Source organism: Gopherus evgoodei, chromosome 7 (assembly GCF_007399415.2).
Source record: "Gopherus evgoodei ecotype Sinaloan lineage chromosome 7, rGopEvg1_v1.p, whole genome shotgun sequence".
NCBI classification, from domain to species: Eukaryota; Metazoa; Chordata; order Testudines; family Testudinidae; genus Gopherus; species Gopherus evgoodei.
Window position 1 is genome coordinate 96,203,537 of NC_044328.1, and position 11,521 is coordinate 96,215,057.

The window sequence follows — 11,521 nt, forward strand, 5'->3', positions numbered from 1 at the left end:
CTGCAAACTTTGCCACCTCACTGTTTACCCCTTTTTCCAGATCATTTATGAATAAATTGAATAGAATTGGTCCTAGCACTGACCCTTGGGGAACACCACTAGTTACCCCTCTCCATTCTGAGAATTTATCATTGATTCCTACCCGTTGTTTCCTGTCTTTTAACCAGTTCTCAATCCATGAAAGGACTTTCCCTTTTATCCCATGACAGCTTAATTTATGTAAGAGCCTTTGGTGAGGGACCTTGTCAAAGGCTTTTTGGAAATCTAAGTACACTATATCCACTGGATCCCCCTTGTCCACATGTTGGTTGAGCCCTTCAAAGAACTCTAATAGATTAGTAAAACATGATTTCCCTTTACAGAAACCATGTTGACTATTGCTCAACAGTTTGTTTTTCTATGTATCTGACAATTTTATTCTCAACTATTGTTTCGACTAATTTGCCCGGTACCGACATTAGACTTACCGGTCTGTAATTGCCGGGATCACCTCTAGAGCCCTTTTTAAATATTGGCATTACAGTAGCTAACTTCCAGTCATTGGGTACAGAAGCTGATTTAAAGGACAGGTTACAAACCTTAGTTAATAGTTCCGCAACTTCACATTTGAGTTCTTTCAGAACTCTTGGGTGAATGCCATCTGGTCCCGGTGACTTGTTAATGTTGAGTTTATCAATTAATTCCAAAACCTCCTCTAGTGACACTTCAATCTGTGACAGTTCCTCAGATTTGTCACCTAAAAAAGCTGTCTCAGGTTTGAGAATCTCCCTAACATCCTCAGCCGTGAAGACTGAAGCAAAGAATCCATTTAGTTTCTCCGCAATGACTTTATTGTCTTAAGCACTCCTTTTGTTTCTCGATCGTCAAGGGGCCCCACTGGTTGTTTAGCAGGCTTCCTGCTTCTGATGTACTTAAAAAAAAATTTGTTATTATCTTTTGAGTGTTTGGCTAGCCGTTCTTAAACTCCTCTTTGGCTTTTCTTATTACACTCTTGCATTTAAGCTGGCAGTGTTTGTGCTCCTTAGTATTTGCCTCACTAGGATTTGATATCCACTTTTTAAGAGAAGTCTTTTTATCTCTCACTGCTTCTTTTACATGGTTGTTAAGCCACGGTGTCTCTTTTTCAGTTCTTTTACTGTGTTTCTTAATTTGGGGTATACATTGAAGTTGGGCCTCTATTATGGTATCTTTAAAAAGGACCCATGCAACTTTCAGGGATTTCACTTTAGTCACTGTACCTTTTAACTTTTGTTTTACTAACCCCCTCATTTTTGTATAGTTCCCTCTTTTGAAATTAAATGCCACAGTGTTGGGCTGTTGAGGTGTTCTTCCCCCCACAGCGATGTTGAATGCTATTGTATTATGGTCACTATTTCCAAGCGGTCCTGCTATAGTTACCTCTTGGACTAGCTCCTGTGCTCCACTCAGGATTAAATCTAGATTTGCCTCTCCCCTTGTGGGTTCCCGTACCAGCTGCTCCATGAAGCAGTCATTTAAAGTATCGAGAAATTTTATCTCTGCATTTCGTCCTGAAGTGAAATGTTCCCAGTCAATATGGGAATAATTGAAATCCCCCACTGTTATTGGGTTCTTAATTTTGATAGCCTCTCTGATTTCCCTTAGCATTTCATCATCACTATTACTGACCTGGTCAGGTGGTCCATAATAGATCCCTAATGTTATATTTTTATTAGAGCATGAAATTTCTATCCATAGCTATTCTATGGAACATGTGGATTCGCTTAAGATTTTTACTTCATTTGAATTTACATTTTCTTTCATATATAGTGCCACTCCCCCCCCGCACGACCTGTTCTATCCTTCCGATGTATTTTGTACCCCGGAATGATTGTGTCCCATTGATTGCTCTCATTCCACCAGGTTTCTGTGATGCCTATTATATCAGTATCCTCCTTTATCACAAGGCACTCTAGTTCACCCATCTTATTATTTAGACTTCCAGCATTTGTGTACAAGCACTTTAAAACTTGTCCCTGTTTATTTGTCTGCCCTTTTCTGATGTGCCAGATTCTTTTTTATGTGACTGTTTTATCATCTGATCCAGCTCTTACATTATCCTCTTCCATCCTCTGTTCCTGACTATAACCTGGAGATTCCCTATCATCAGACTCTCCCCTAAGAGAAGTCTGTGTCCGATCCACATGCTCCTCTGCAGCAGTCGGCTTTCCCCCATCTCCTAGTTTAAAAACTGCTCTACAACCTTTTTAATGTTTAGTGCCAGCAGTCTGGTTCCACTTTGGTTTAGGTGGAGCCCATCTCTCCTGTATAGGCTCCCCCCATCCCAAAAGTTTCCCCAGTTCCTAATTAATGTAAACCCCTCCTCTCTACACCATCGTCTCATCCACGCATTGAGACTCTGAAGCTCTGCCTGCCTATCTGGCCCTGTGCGTGGAACTCGGAACATTTCTGAGAATGCCACCATAGAGGTCCTGGATTTCAGTCTCTTCCCTAGCAGCCTAAATTTAGCTTCCAGGATAATCTCTCCTACCCTTCCCTATGTCATTGGTACCTACGTGTACCAAGACAACCGACTCCTCCCCAGCACTACACATAAGTCTGTCTAGATACCTTGAGAGATCTGCAACCTCTGCACCAGGCAGGCAAGTCACCATACGGTTCTCCCGGTCATCACAAACCCAGCTATCTATGTTTCTAATGATCGAATCTCCCATTACTAACACCTGCCTTTTCCTAGCAACTAGAGTTCCCTCCCCCGGAGAGGTAACCTTAGTGCGAGAGGCAACCCCAGCACCATCTGGAAGGAGGGTCCCAACTATGGGAAGGTTTCCCTCTGCTCCCGTTGACTACTCTACTTCCCTGGGCCTTTCTTCCTCCTCAACAGCACAGAGGCTGTCTGAGCAGAGGTGGGACAATTCTACAGTGTCCCGGAAAGCCTCATCAACACACCTCTCTGCCACCCTTGCCTCCAAAGCCCGTACGTGGTGTCTGAGGGCCAGGAGCTCCTTGCACTGATTGCACACATACACCACCCGCCCACAGGGCAGGTAATCATACATGCTCCACTCAGTGCAATAAACTGGATAGCCCCTGCTCTGCTGCTGGGCTTCTGCCTGCATTATCTCCTAGTTAATGAAAGGGTGGTTTAAAGAAAGGGGTTTTGGAAAATGGTTTGGATTATAGTTTTAAGGGGACTAGAGGGGAACAGGTAGGACTGACAAGAGACCTCCCCTCCCTTACCACTCCCCTTCCAAACTCCCTTGCAAAACTCCCTGTTAGCAGCCCCTGTTTGGAAGCTCCCTGGTCGCTTGTGTGCGGCTTTATAAAGCTCTGGCCTGAGTTAATGCCCCGCCTACTGATTAAGGCTCAGCCAGTTACCAGAGGCTTCAAGCTTTCAAACCTTCCTTTGAAGCTCACAGCCTCAACTGCCAGCTGCAGCACACGGTCCTTTAAACCACCAAACAAACAGACTGACAAACACAAGCACAGCACACAGCAAGAAACCCCCAAACACAAACACACACTGCAGACAGTCACTTACCCCACAGATGCTGTATTTGCTCCTCCTTAACCTGGAGAACTCCCTTGCAAAACTCCCTGTTAGCAGCCCCTGTTCGCAAGCCATTTGGGCAAAGGCTGAGAACATTTAGCTATCACCATGACCTCTTCGAAGCTCAAAGCAGATCTTTTCATGGAAGCCTATTAGAGCTATTGCTCTAGAGAACTATTCTGGTATTTCAGTGGATGGAGCTCCATTTTCTGTTAACACGTAATGAACAGTGAGCTATCTGAATACGGTTGTCTGCTGAGGAGACCGACGCAGCCAAAACCACCACCAATTCATGCTTCAATCTAAACAGAGTGATGTATTGCAGGTGCTTTCCACATCTCCTGACACCTCCCAAAAACATTAGAGGGGATTTTCAGCTTCCTTTTCAGCTTTTAAATGGAGAGTCAGGTCAGTCTTTGGATTAGAAAAATCATAAATCTTCTGACCTATTGTATAGATTTCCAGCTAGCATTGACTATTATCACGGCTTGTGAAACTCCAGTACCGTAACCTATGCTGAAGCTGACAGAGTGCTTGTTTAATGAACGTATCTAAAGGCCCGCCATAAATTATCAGCAGAGAAAAGTCACTTCTCTGATGTTTGTGTATAAAAATTGGGCCTTAAATTGCTTTCTCCCTTAAACATCCTTTGTTTGAGCTACCCTGTAGGTGGCCTTCTTCTAAGATAGGAAGTTCAGTGCCCTAAATAAAGTCTAGCAGGATGCAAGGTGCTGAAAAGAGTGACTTCACTAGCTCTGTCGCTCCGCTGCTGCAGTGAAATGAATGATTGTTGATTTGTATTTAATGCTCAATTTCCTCTCCATTACTACAGACCATGCAAGGCAGACCTAGTTTCAGCCTATTCATGTGAGAGCTCGATCTATCCAGTTTCACATCCGCTAAAGGCCCCCATGTCATGCTAATTACAGTCTCTCCAGGAACAAAACTGAGATTTTAAGGCCAAGGAGGGTGATACTTCTTCGTAACTCATGTTCTAGTCCATAAAATTTGCTGTTTAAAAGTAAAAATCTGATCAGAAATGGGATACAAACTATAACTGTAGGGAGCAAAGTGTAATGCTCTGGGGAAGGTCATGAGTTTTTTATGTGCTCTTCATATATAAACCTTTTTAGAATGGAAGAGACATACTAGTAGTGTCTCTGCTTTCAGATTCCACAGCATAACAACTGCTTTTCCCTGCACCTCTATGTGCCATTACTGAGCGCAGCCATTACACACACACACACACACACACACACACACACACACACTTACTTACTTTGTCACTATCTCCATAAAGATGAAAGATGGTCCTCTGGAGAATAAGATGAATTCAGACTGGGACAGGGAAATGTTTCTGGGACTCCTGGCTGCCTTTGTTTCTGCTCTTGCCTCTCTCTCGTGTATCTTTTTTCCTCTTTTACAGAGGAAGCTTTTGGAAGTAGGAGCCAATCCATTCATTTCCTCTCCTGCTTATCTTGCCAGCTGTCCTTTTCTTGAGGCTATCATCTCCCTTTCCATTCTCTCTGGTGTTAATGCTGTCTCTCAAATTCCTCTACCCTCCTTCTCTGCTATCAAAACAAAAGATAGCTAAACTGACTCCTCCTCCTGTAACATTTTTTATTATTTGTATTACTGTAATGCCTAGAGGCCAACTCAGATCAGGGCCCAGTTGTGTAGGCACTGTTCAAACACCATGAGAGACAGTCTCTGCCCCAGAGAACTTACAATCTAAATAAACAAGACAGGCTATACGTGGGTGGGGAAACCGAAGTACACAGAGGTGAAATGACTTGCCTAATGTCCCACAATGGCAGAGAGAGGGTTAGAATCCAGGTCTCCTGAATCCCAGTCCAGTGCCTACTCTACTAGACTACATTGCCTCCCCTTTGTAGTCAGCTGGTTCTCATCCTGGGCTCAGCTGTCATCTTTTATATCCCTTGCCCTGGGATTCCTTCCAAAACTGCCACTCCCAGGGACCCTCAATTGTGCCCTGTAGGAACTGGCCTCACTCCCAGGATCCTTTCTAATTACCTCCTTGGGTCCAGCTACAGGGCACTGACAAAGAGCAAATGTCTGGATCCCTTCTCAGGGCTGTAGTGTCTGTCTGCTTAAACAAGGGGAAGGAGGGGAAGGGAAAGCTAGTGATTGCCTGGGGCTGGGCTCCTCACAATCTCTAGCAGGCTCTCCTCTTGAGCAAACTTCCCTTGCTGCTCTGTGGCCAACTTCACCTTTTAAAGCTCCCCTTCTCAAGGTAGAGCATGCTCTGCAAATGTGCCTAATTGGCACTGCCTGAGAGCAGGGATAGTCTTTATGCTTCCTATCTTTGGGATGGGGATGCATATAGAAGAAATAATAGGATATTTTTGGTGCACTTTGGCTAAACCTTTAGGACAGTTTTCTTGTCTATTTAAGAAGAAAATATTACATTTCCCCCTTGTGCTATCACTCCATTGTGACAAGGTATACCTGTTGGAAGACATGAACCACCTATCTGCCCAGTATGGCCATTCTTACGTTCTAATAGCGTGTCTGTAACTTACAGTAGGATATATCCTGCTCAACAGTTGGAAATTATTTTTATGGTAATCTGTGTGAGCCCACGTGACTATTTTGGATAGGACTCTGGGGTGCTAAAAAGAGCTCATAATTCATGTAGAATGCTCATGCTTTTCGTAAGACCCAGGCTGGCTCATCTTTGTGGGAAATCTTTGATTTTTCTGTTTTCCAATACAGACAAACTATGATTACTACAAAATGCTTTTGCCATATCACTTTCCCCCTTTCATTTGTATTGGTTTTCCTATGTATAATATGCCTCATGATAGTTCTTTAAAGGTAGTGAAATTCCTTTGCCTGCAATAGAACATTGTTTTTGTTATGCCATGGTTACAGCTTGGTTGTTGGCAGAGCAGGTCACTATATGTGGCCCAGCCATCACTTGAGGAGGACCAAGTGCCACACTGAGTGGGGTATAGGTTACATATCATCCAGTGAAGAATCAAAGTTTAACTGAAACACCAAAGCCCTTCTGGTAATTCCAATGTTCATGGTCTCTAGGAGTGCACCCCTCCCAGCATGAACCTTGCTGAGGGAGGAAAATCTGTTGTACTCGCTAGCCAAAAAGAGAGGCCAGACTCATAGCTGGAATGGGTGAACTCTGTGAACAAGATCCTCAATTTACACAAGCTGCTATACCTCAATTGAAGTCAATAGAATTGTGACAGTTGGCACCAGGTGAGAATCTGGTCCAAGCTTGTGAGTAATTGCTATCCATTTTTGAAGGCGTGACTCAAATGCAAATATCATTGATTCAAATTCTGGTTAGATGAGACTATATAAAACAGAAAAACAATGTTGGGTGAGAAATTCTGTGTGGAAAAATACAGATGGGATATCATCAAGGAAGGGCCATTAAAGAATGGACACCTGTTACCCTCTGTATGTACCATGGTATTTGAGATACCTTCCCATTCATAATATAAGGAATAACATAAATACTATCATGGCAAAAATTCAGGGATAGGTTGTGACTAGCTTTGTGTGGGTTAACAGAGGACAAGGCGTAGGCTGGAAGGACACACAGCATTTCCTCCCCTTGGTTAGGACAAATGGGTTGTCTGGGTTTACAGTGTATTTGAAATCCAAACTTGTTTCCGCAGCACCACCACCATTTTGTGTCTTTCTTTATGCCAGCATGATTCTTAATCCTGTTGTTCATGCGCCCAGGGCAGGCTGTGCTGCCTCCTGGCAGTATCAGGACACTGCTTGGAATAAAGATGTCTGAAATTGAATACGATAATTATTTGGCTTTCCATAATCATAAAAAAAGGGGGCATTTATCCAGGGCGGTTGTAAACTGTAAACCCAGACAACCCAACCTGACACTAGTTACAAAAACAAAAATAAACAGCAGCTTCCCTGCACCAGACAAGACTAAATTCTGTACAGAAAATAAGCCACAAAAATTTGCCTCCTCTATGCTGATTTAACTCCCATCAAATATCCTCCTCCTAATGTAGAGCCTTCCTTGTGTGTCAGCATAGATAATCTAGTTATTTCTGTACAACAATAACTCCTTCATGTATTAGAATGTCTTTATGCACTACAGGGTTTAAGCAAAACTAGCTTTAGTGAAAGAAGCCAAATATGAATATAGATAAGTAAAGAAAAGGGAGAAACTTCTATATTGTCAGGCCAAGAGAAAGGGATTACTGGTAGTTTAGATAGGTGAACTCAGTTGCTCTAATTTTTACTCATTCATCCCTGATATTAGCCCACTTTCCCTGCATTGATACACTGCATTGCAGAGTATCAATTTCAAAATTGCACTTTAGAGGAAAACTTTCCTATATAGTCAATTATTCTTAGCAAAATACATTTCAGTGTAGAAGGTAACATTTTCAAAAGACTGAAGTGATTTTAAGTTGCTTTTGAAAATGTGATGTAGATATTTTTGAAAATCATACCCAAAATTATATGTATTTAAAAAGTCAAGGTTCCTTCCTAATAATCTAGTGTGTAATTTTTTTTAAAAAGTAGAAAATTATTTCCCCCCAGAATATATGGCTTTGTATGTTTCTTAAGGGAGATGTTATATATCCCATGGACTTTTCTTTCTTTTTTTCAAAGCTGAAAGAACATGCAAAAAGAGTCCTCTACCTTTCTGGCTTGTAAGTTATCCTTTAGTCTTGCAAGCAGATCTTACACAGGTAGAGTCATTGAAGGTAATGACTGTATTCACATCCAATAGTTGCCAGAATCAACCTTATCACAGGGACACAATATAAAAATCATACTTGTGTATGACCATTTTGCATTTAGTGTTGTTGCAAGTGAGACCTACAGTTACTATAACTGAAAGATTCAAGAGAGAATTTTTCTCTTTTTCTTTGTTTGTCTGAATTTTGTGTTTGATAGTGCTTTGTGTATAGTCAGTTTCATGGTTTCCCTTTATATAGTTAGTCACTTTTCCTGTTTTGAGTGGATCTTTCTTTCGCAAATAATAACAATGTGATTTTAAAACCAAAACATTAGCTGGAGGGTTAACAGGCAGGTGTAATATTTTATTTCTGAAGCTGACAAATGAGTGGTATCTCTTTAAATACCCTCCATTTTTGGGATGGGGAGGAGAAGTTGCACCACATTTTGAACATTATGCTGCAAAACAAAGATTTCTCCATTGTAGGCAATCTGTGGCTCCGCTGGAGTCTGGGGACTCTCAAAACCATGTACATTACAGGTTTTTCAAGCCAGCTTTTAAATGCCCTTAAAGAATTCAGTTTTAAATTTCATATGACATAATGTGATGTGTCATTTTCCTGTCCATGGTTCAACTACAGCAAATTATTCAAAATATAAAATACATTTTATTTTCTTACTCCCATAGTCATTTGCCTGAGAGATACATATTACATTTAGTACTTGTTTATAATATAGTGAAGTGATCCCTGTAACTTGGGCCATCTAACAGCTTCATATTGCTGGAGACAAGGATGGAAAAAGTTTAACTAATCAACTAGTTCAGGGATTAGTTTTGCTTTCCGGGGGGACACGAGGAAGTTGTTTCTGAAACAGCTGCGTGATAAAATGAAAGAGACAGAAAATCCAATGGTTAGTGCGAAAAACAGACATAAAAACCTGTGGGATTTGAAATCTCTTGGTGTTTAAACTAGGGGGTGTTTTGTTTACATCTGTGATCCTTTCAGAATTGTCATGTCAGTCGCAGAAGGGGTGCAACAGCTTATGTTTCACAAGTTGCTATGTTCTGTTTTGAGCTATCTAAAGTGTGCCTTTGATGACGCATGACTTACAGATATATAGAAGATGATGATGTGAGACTCCCATGTGAGACTTGGGTGAACATTTGTCTGTTTTCTTGTCAAAGAAATATGAATCTCGTCTGTAAGCACGGCAGGTATAGTTGCATCATGCAGTGGTGATGGCAGCAATAACCTGAAATGATCTAGGAAACTTGGATGAAAACTGTTAAAGGGGCTGCTTTGTGTCTCCTTTAGGAAATCTGGACTACCACTTGGACTAACCATTTGTGCTTTAGCTTCAGAACTTCTCCACATACAACAAATTCCTGTATTTTGAATTTTCCACCCTTCCACTTTGTGGGGAGGGCAGGGGAAATGATTTCCTTTCTCTTTGAAGACACAGTCAGCATCTATAATCTACATCATTGTCTGTTCAGTTACCTGAATTGAAGAAGAGAGAATCTTAATTTAAGCCAGTTCAATAGGCCTGCTACTCAGTCTACGTGTCTAGATATCGAGTACTGCCTATGAAAGGCTATTTCCTCAGTCTTTCCTTGCAGAATCTCCCTTGCCATAAAGGCTGGAATTATAAGGCGGGCCCAGAAGTTGTCTCCAGAAGTGACCCATCAGTGAGTTTGAGAGCAGCATACCTGGAGCAATACTCCCTGGAATGAGATCGTAGCATGAGGGCTGAGTGGTTCCATGTGGACTTTGAGCAACTAGGGTCTATTTGCATGGTGTGCCAGTTGTATTCCCCCTAGAAAATACAAACCCTCTTCAGTTTACCAGAGTACATATCAAAGCTAATTTTAGTTATCTAGAAGCATATATACACCTTAAACCAGCAACTTGTAGCTCAACATGAGAAAAATGGCTAGAAATAAAGCACACACCCCTCCACCATCTGAATCAAGGATTTTGTCCATAAGGGAATTATAGCAGTACCCCATTTAAAATTCCTTATTTCGTACAATAATAAAAAGATTAACTACCATGAAAAAGCAAACCCCTCTGAATAATCTTAAATCTTTGGTTAGGTGGATTATTGCAACATTTGATTCCTTTTTATATAGTATCTAGGGCTGTCAAGCAATTAAAAGAAATTAGTCGCGCGATATAATCGTGCATTAAACAATAATAGAATGCCATTTATTTAAATATTTTTGGATGTTTTCTACATTTTCAAATATACTGATTTCAATTACAATACAGAATACAAAGTGTACAGTGCTCACTTTATTTTTGATTGCAAATATTTGCACTGTAAAAACCGAAATAAATAGTATTTTGCAATTCACTTAATACAAGTACTGTAGTGCAATCTCTTTATGAAAATGAAAATTGAACTTACAAATGTAAAATTATGTACAAAAAAACCTATTCAAAAATAAAGCAATGTAAAACTTTTGAATGTACAAGTCCACTAAGTCCTACTTCTTGTTCAGTCAATCATTCAGACAAATAAGTTTTACATTTTCAGGAGCAAATGCTTCCCGTTTCTTGTTTACAGTGTCACCTGAAAGTGCGAACAGGCATTCGCATAGCACTGTTATAGTCAGCGTTGCAAGATATTTGCATGCCAGATGCACTAAAGATTCATATGTTCCTTCATGCTTCAGCCATTCCAGAGAACATGTGTCCATGCTGATGACAGGTTCTGCTCATTAACAATCCAGATTAGTGCAGACCAACACATGTTCATTTTCATCATCTGAGTCAGATGCCATCAGCAGAAGGTTGATTTTCTTTTTGGTGGTGGTGATTTGGGTTCTGTAGTTTCTGCATAGGAGTGTTGCTCTTTTAAACTTCTGAAAGCATGCTCTACACTTTATCAGAGGGGTAGCCGTGTTAGTATGGATCTATAAAAGCAGCAAAGAATCCTGTGGCATCTTATAGACTAACAGACGTTTTGGAGCATGAGCTTTCGTGGGAGAATACCCACTTCCTCAGATGCATGTAGTGGAAATTTCCAGGGGCAGGTATATATATGCTAGCAAGCAAGCTAGAGATAACGAGGTCAGTTCAATCAGGGAGGATGAGGCCCTGTTCTAGCAGTTGAGGTGTGAAAACCAAGAGAGGAGAAACTGGTTCTGTAGTTGGCAAGCCATTCACAGTCTTTGTTCAATCCTGAGCTGATGGTGTCAAATTTGCAGATGAACTGAAGCTCAGCAGTTTCTCTTTGAAGCCTGGCCCTGAAGTTTTTTTGCTGCAGGATGGCCACCTTAAGGTC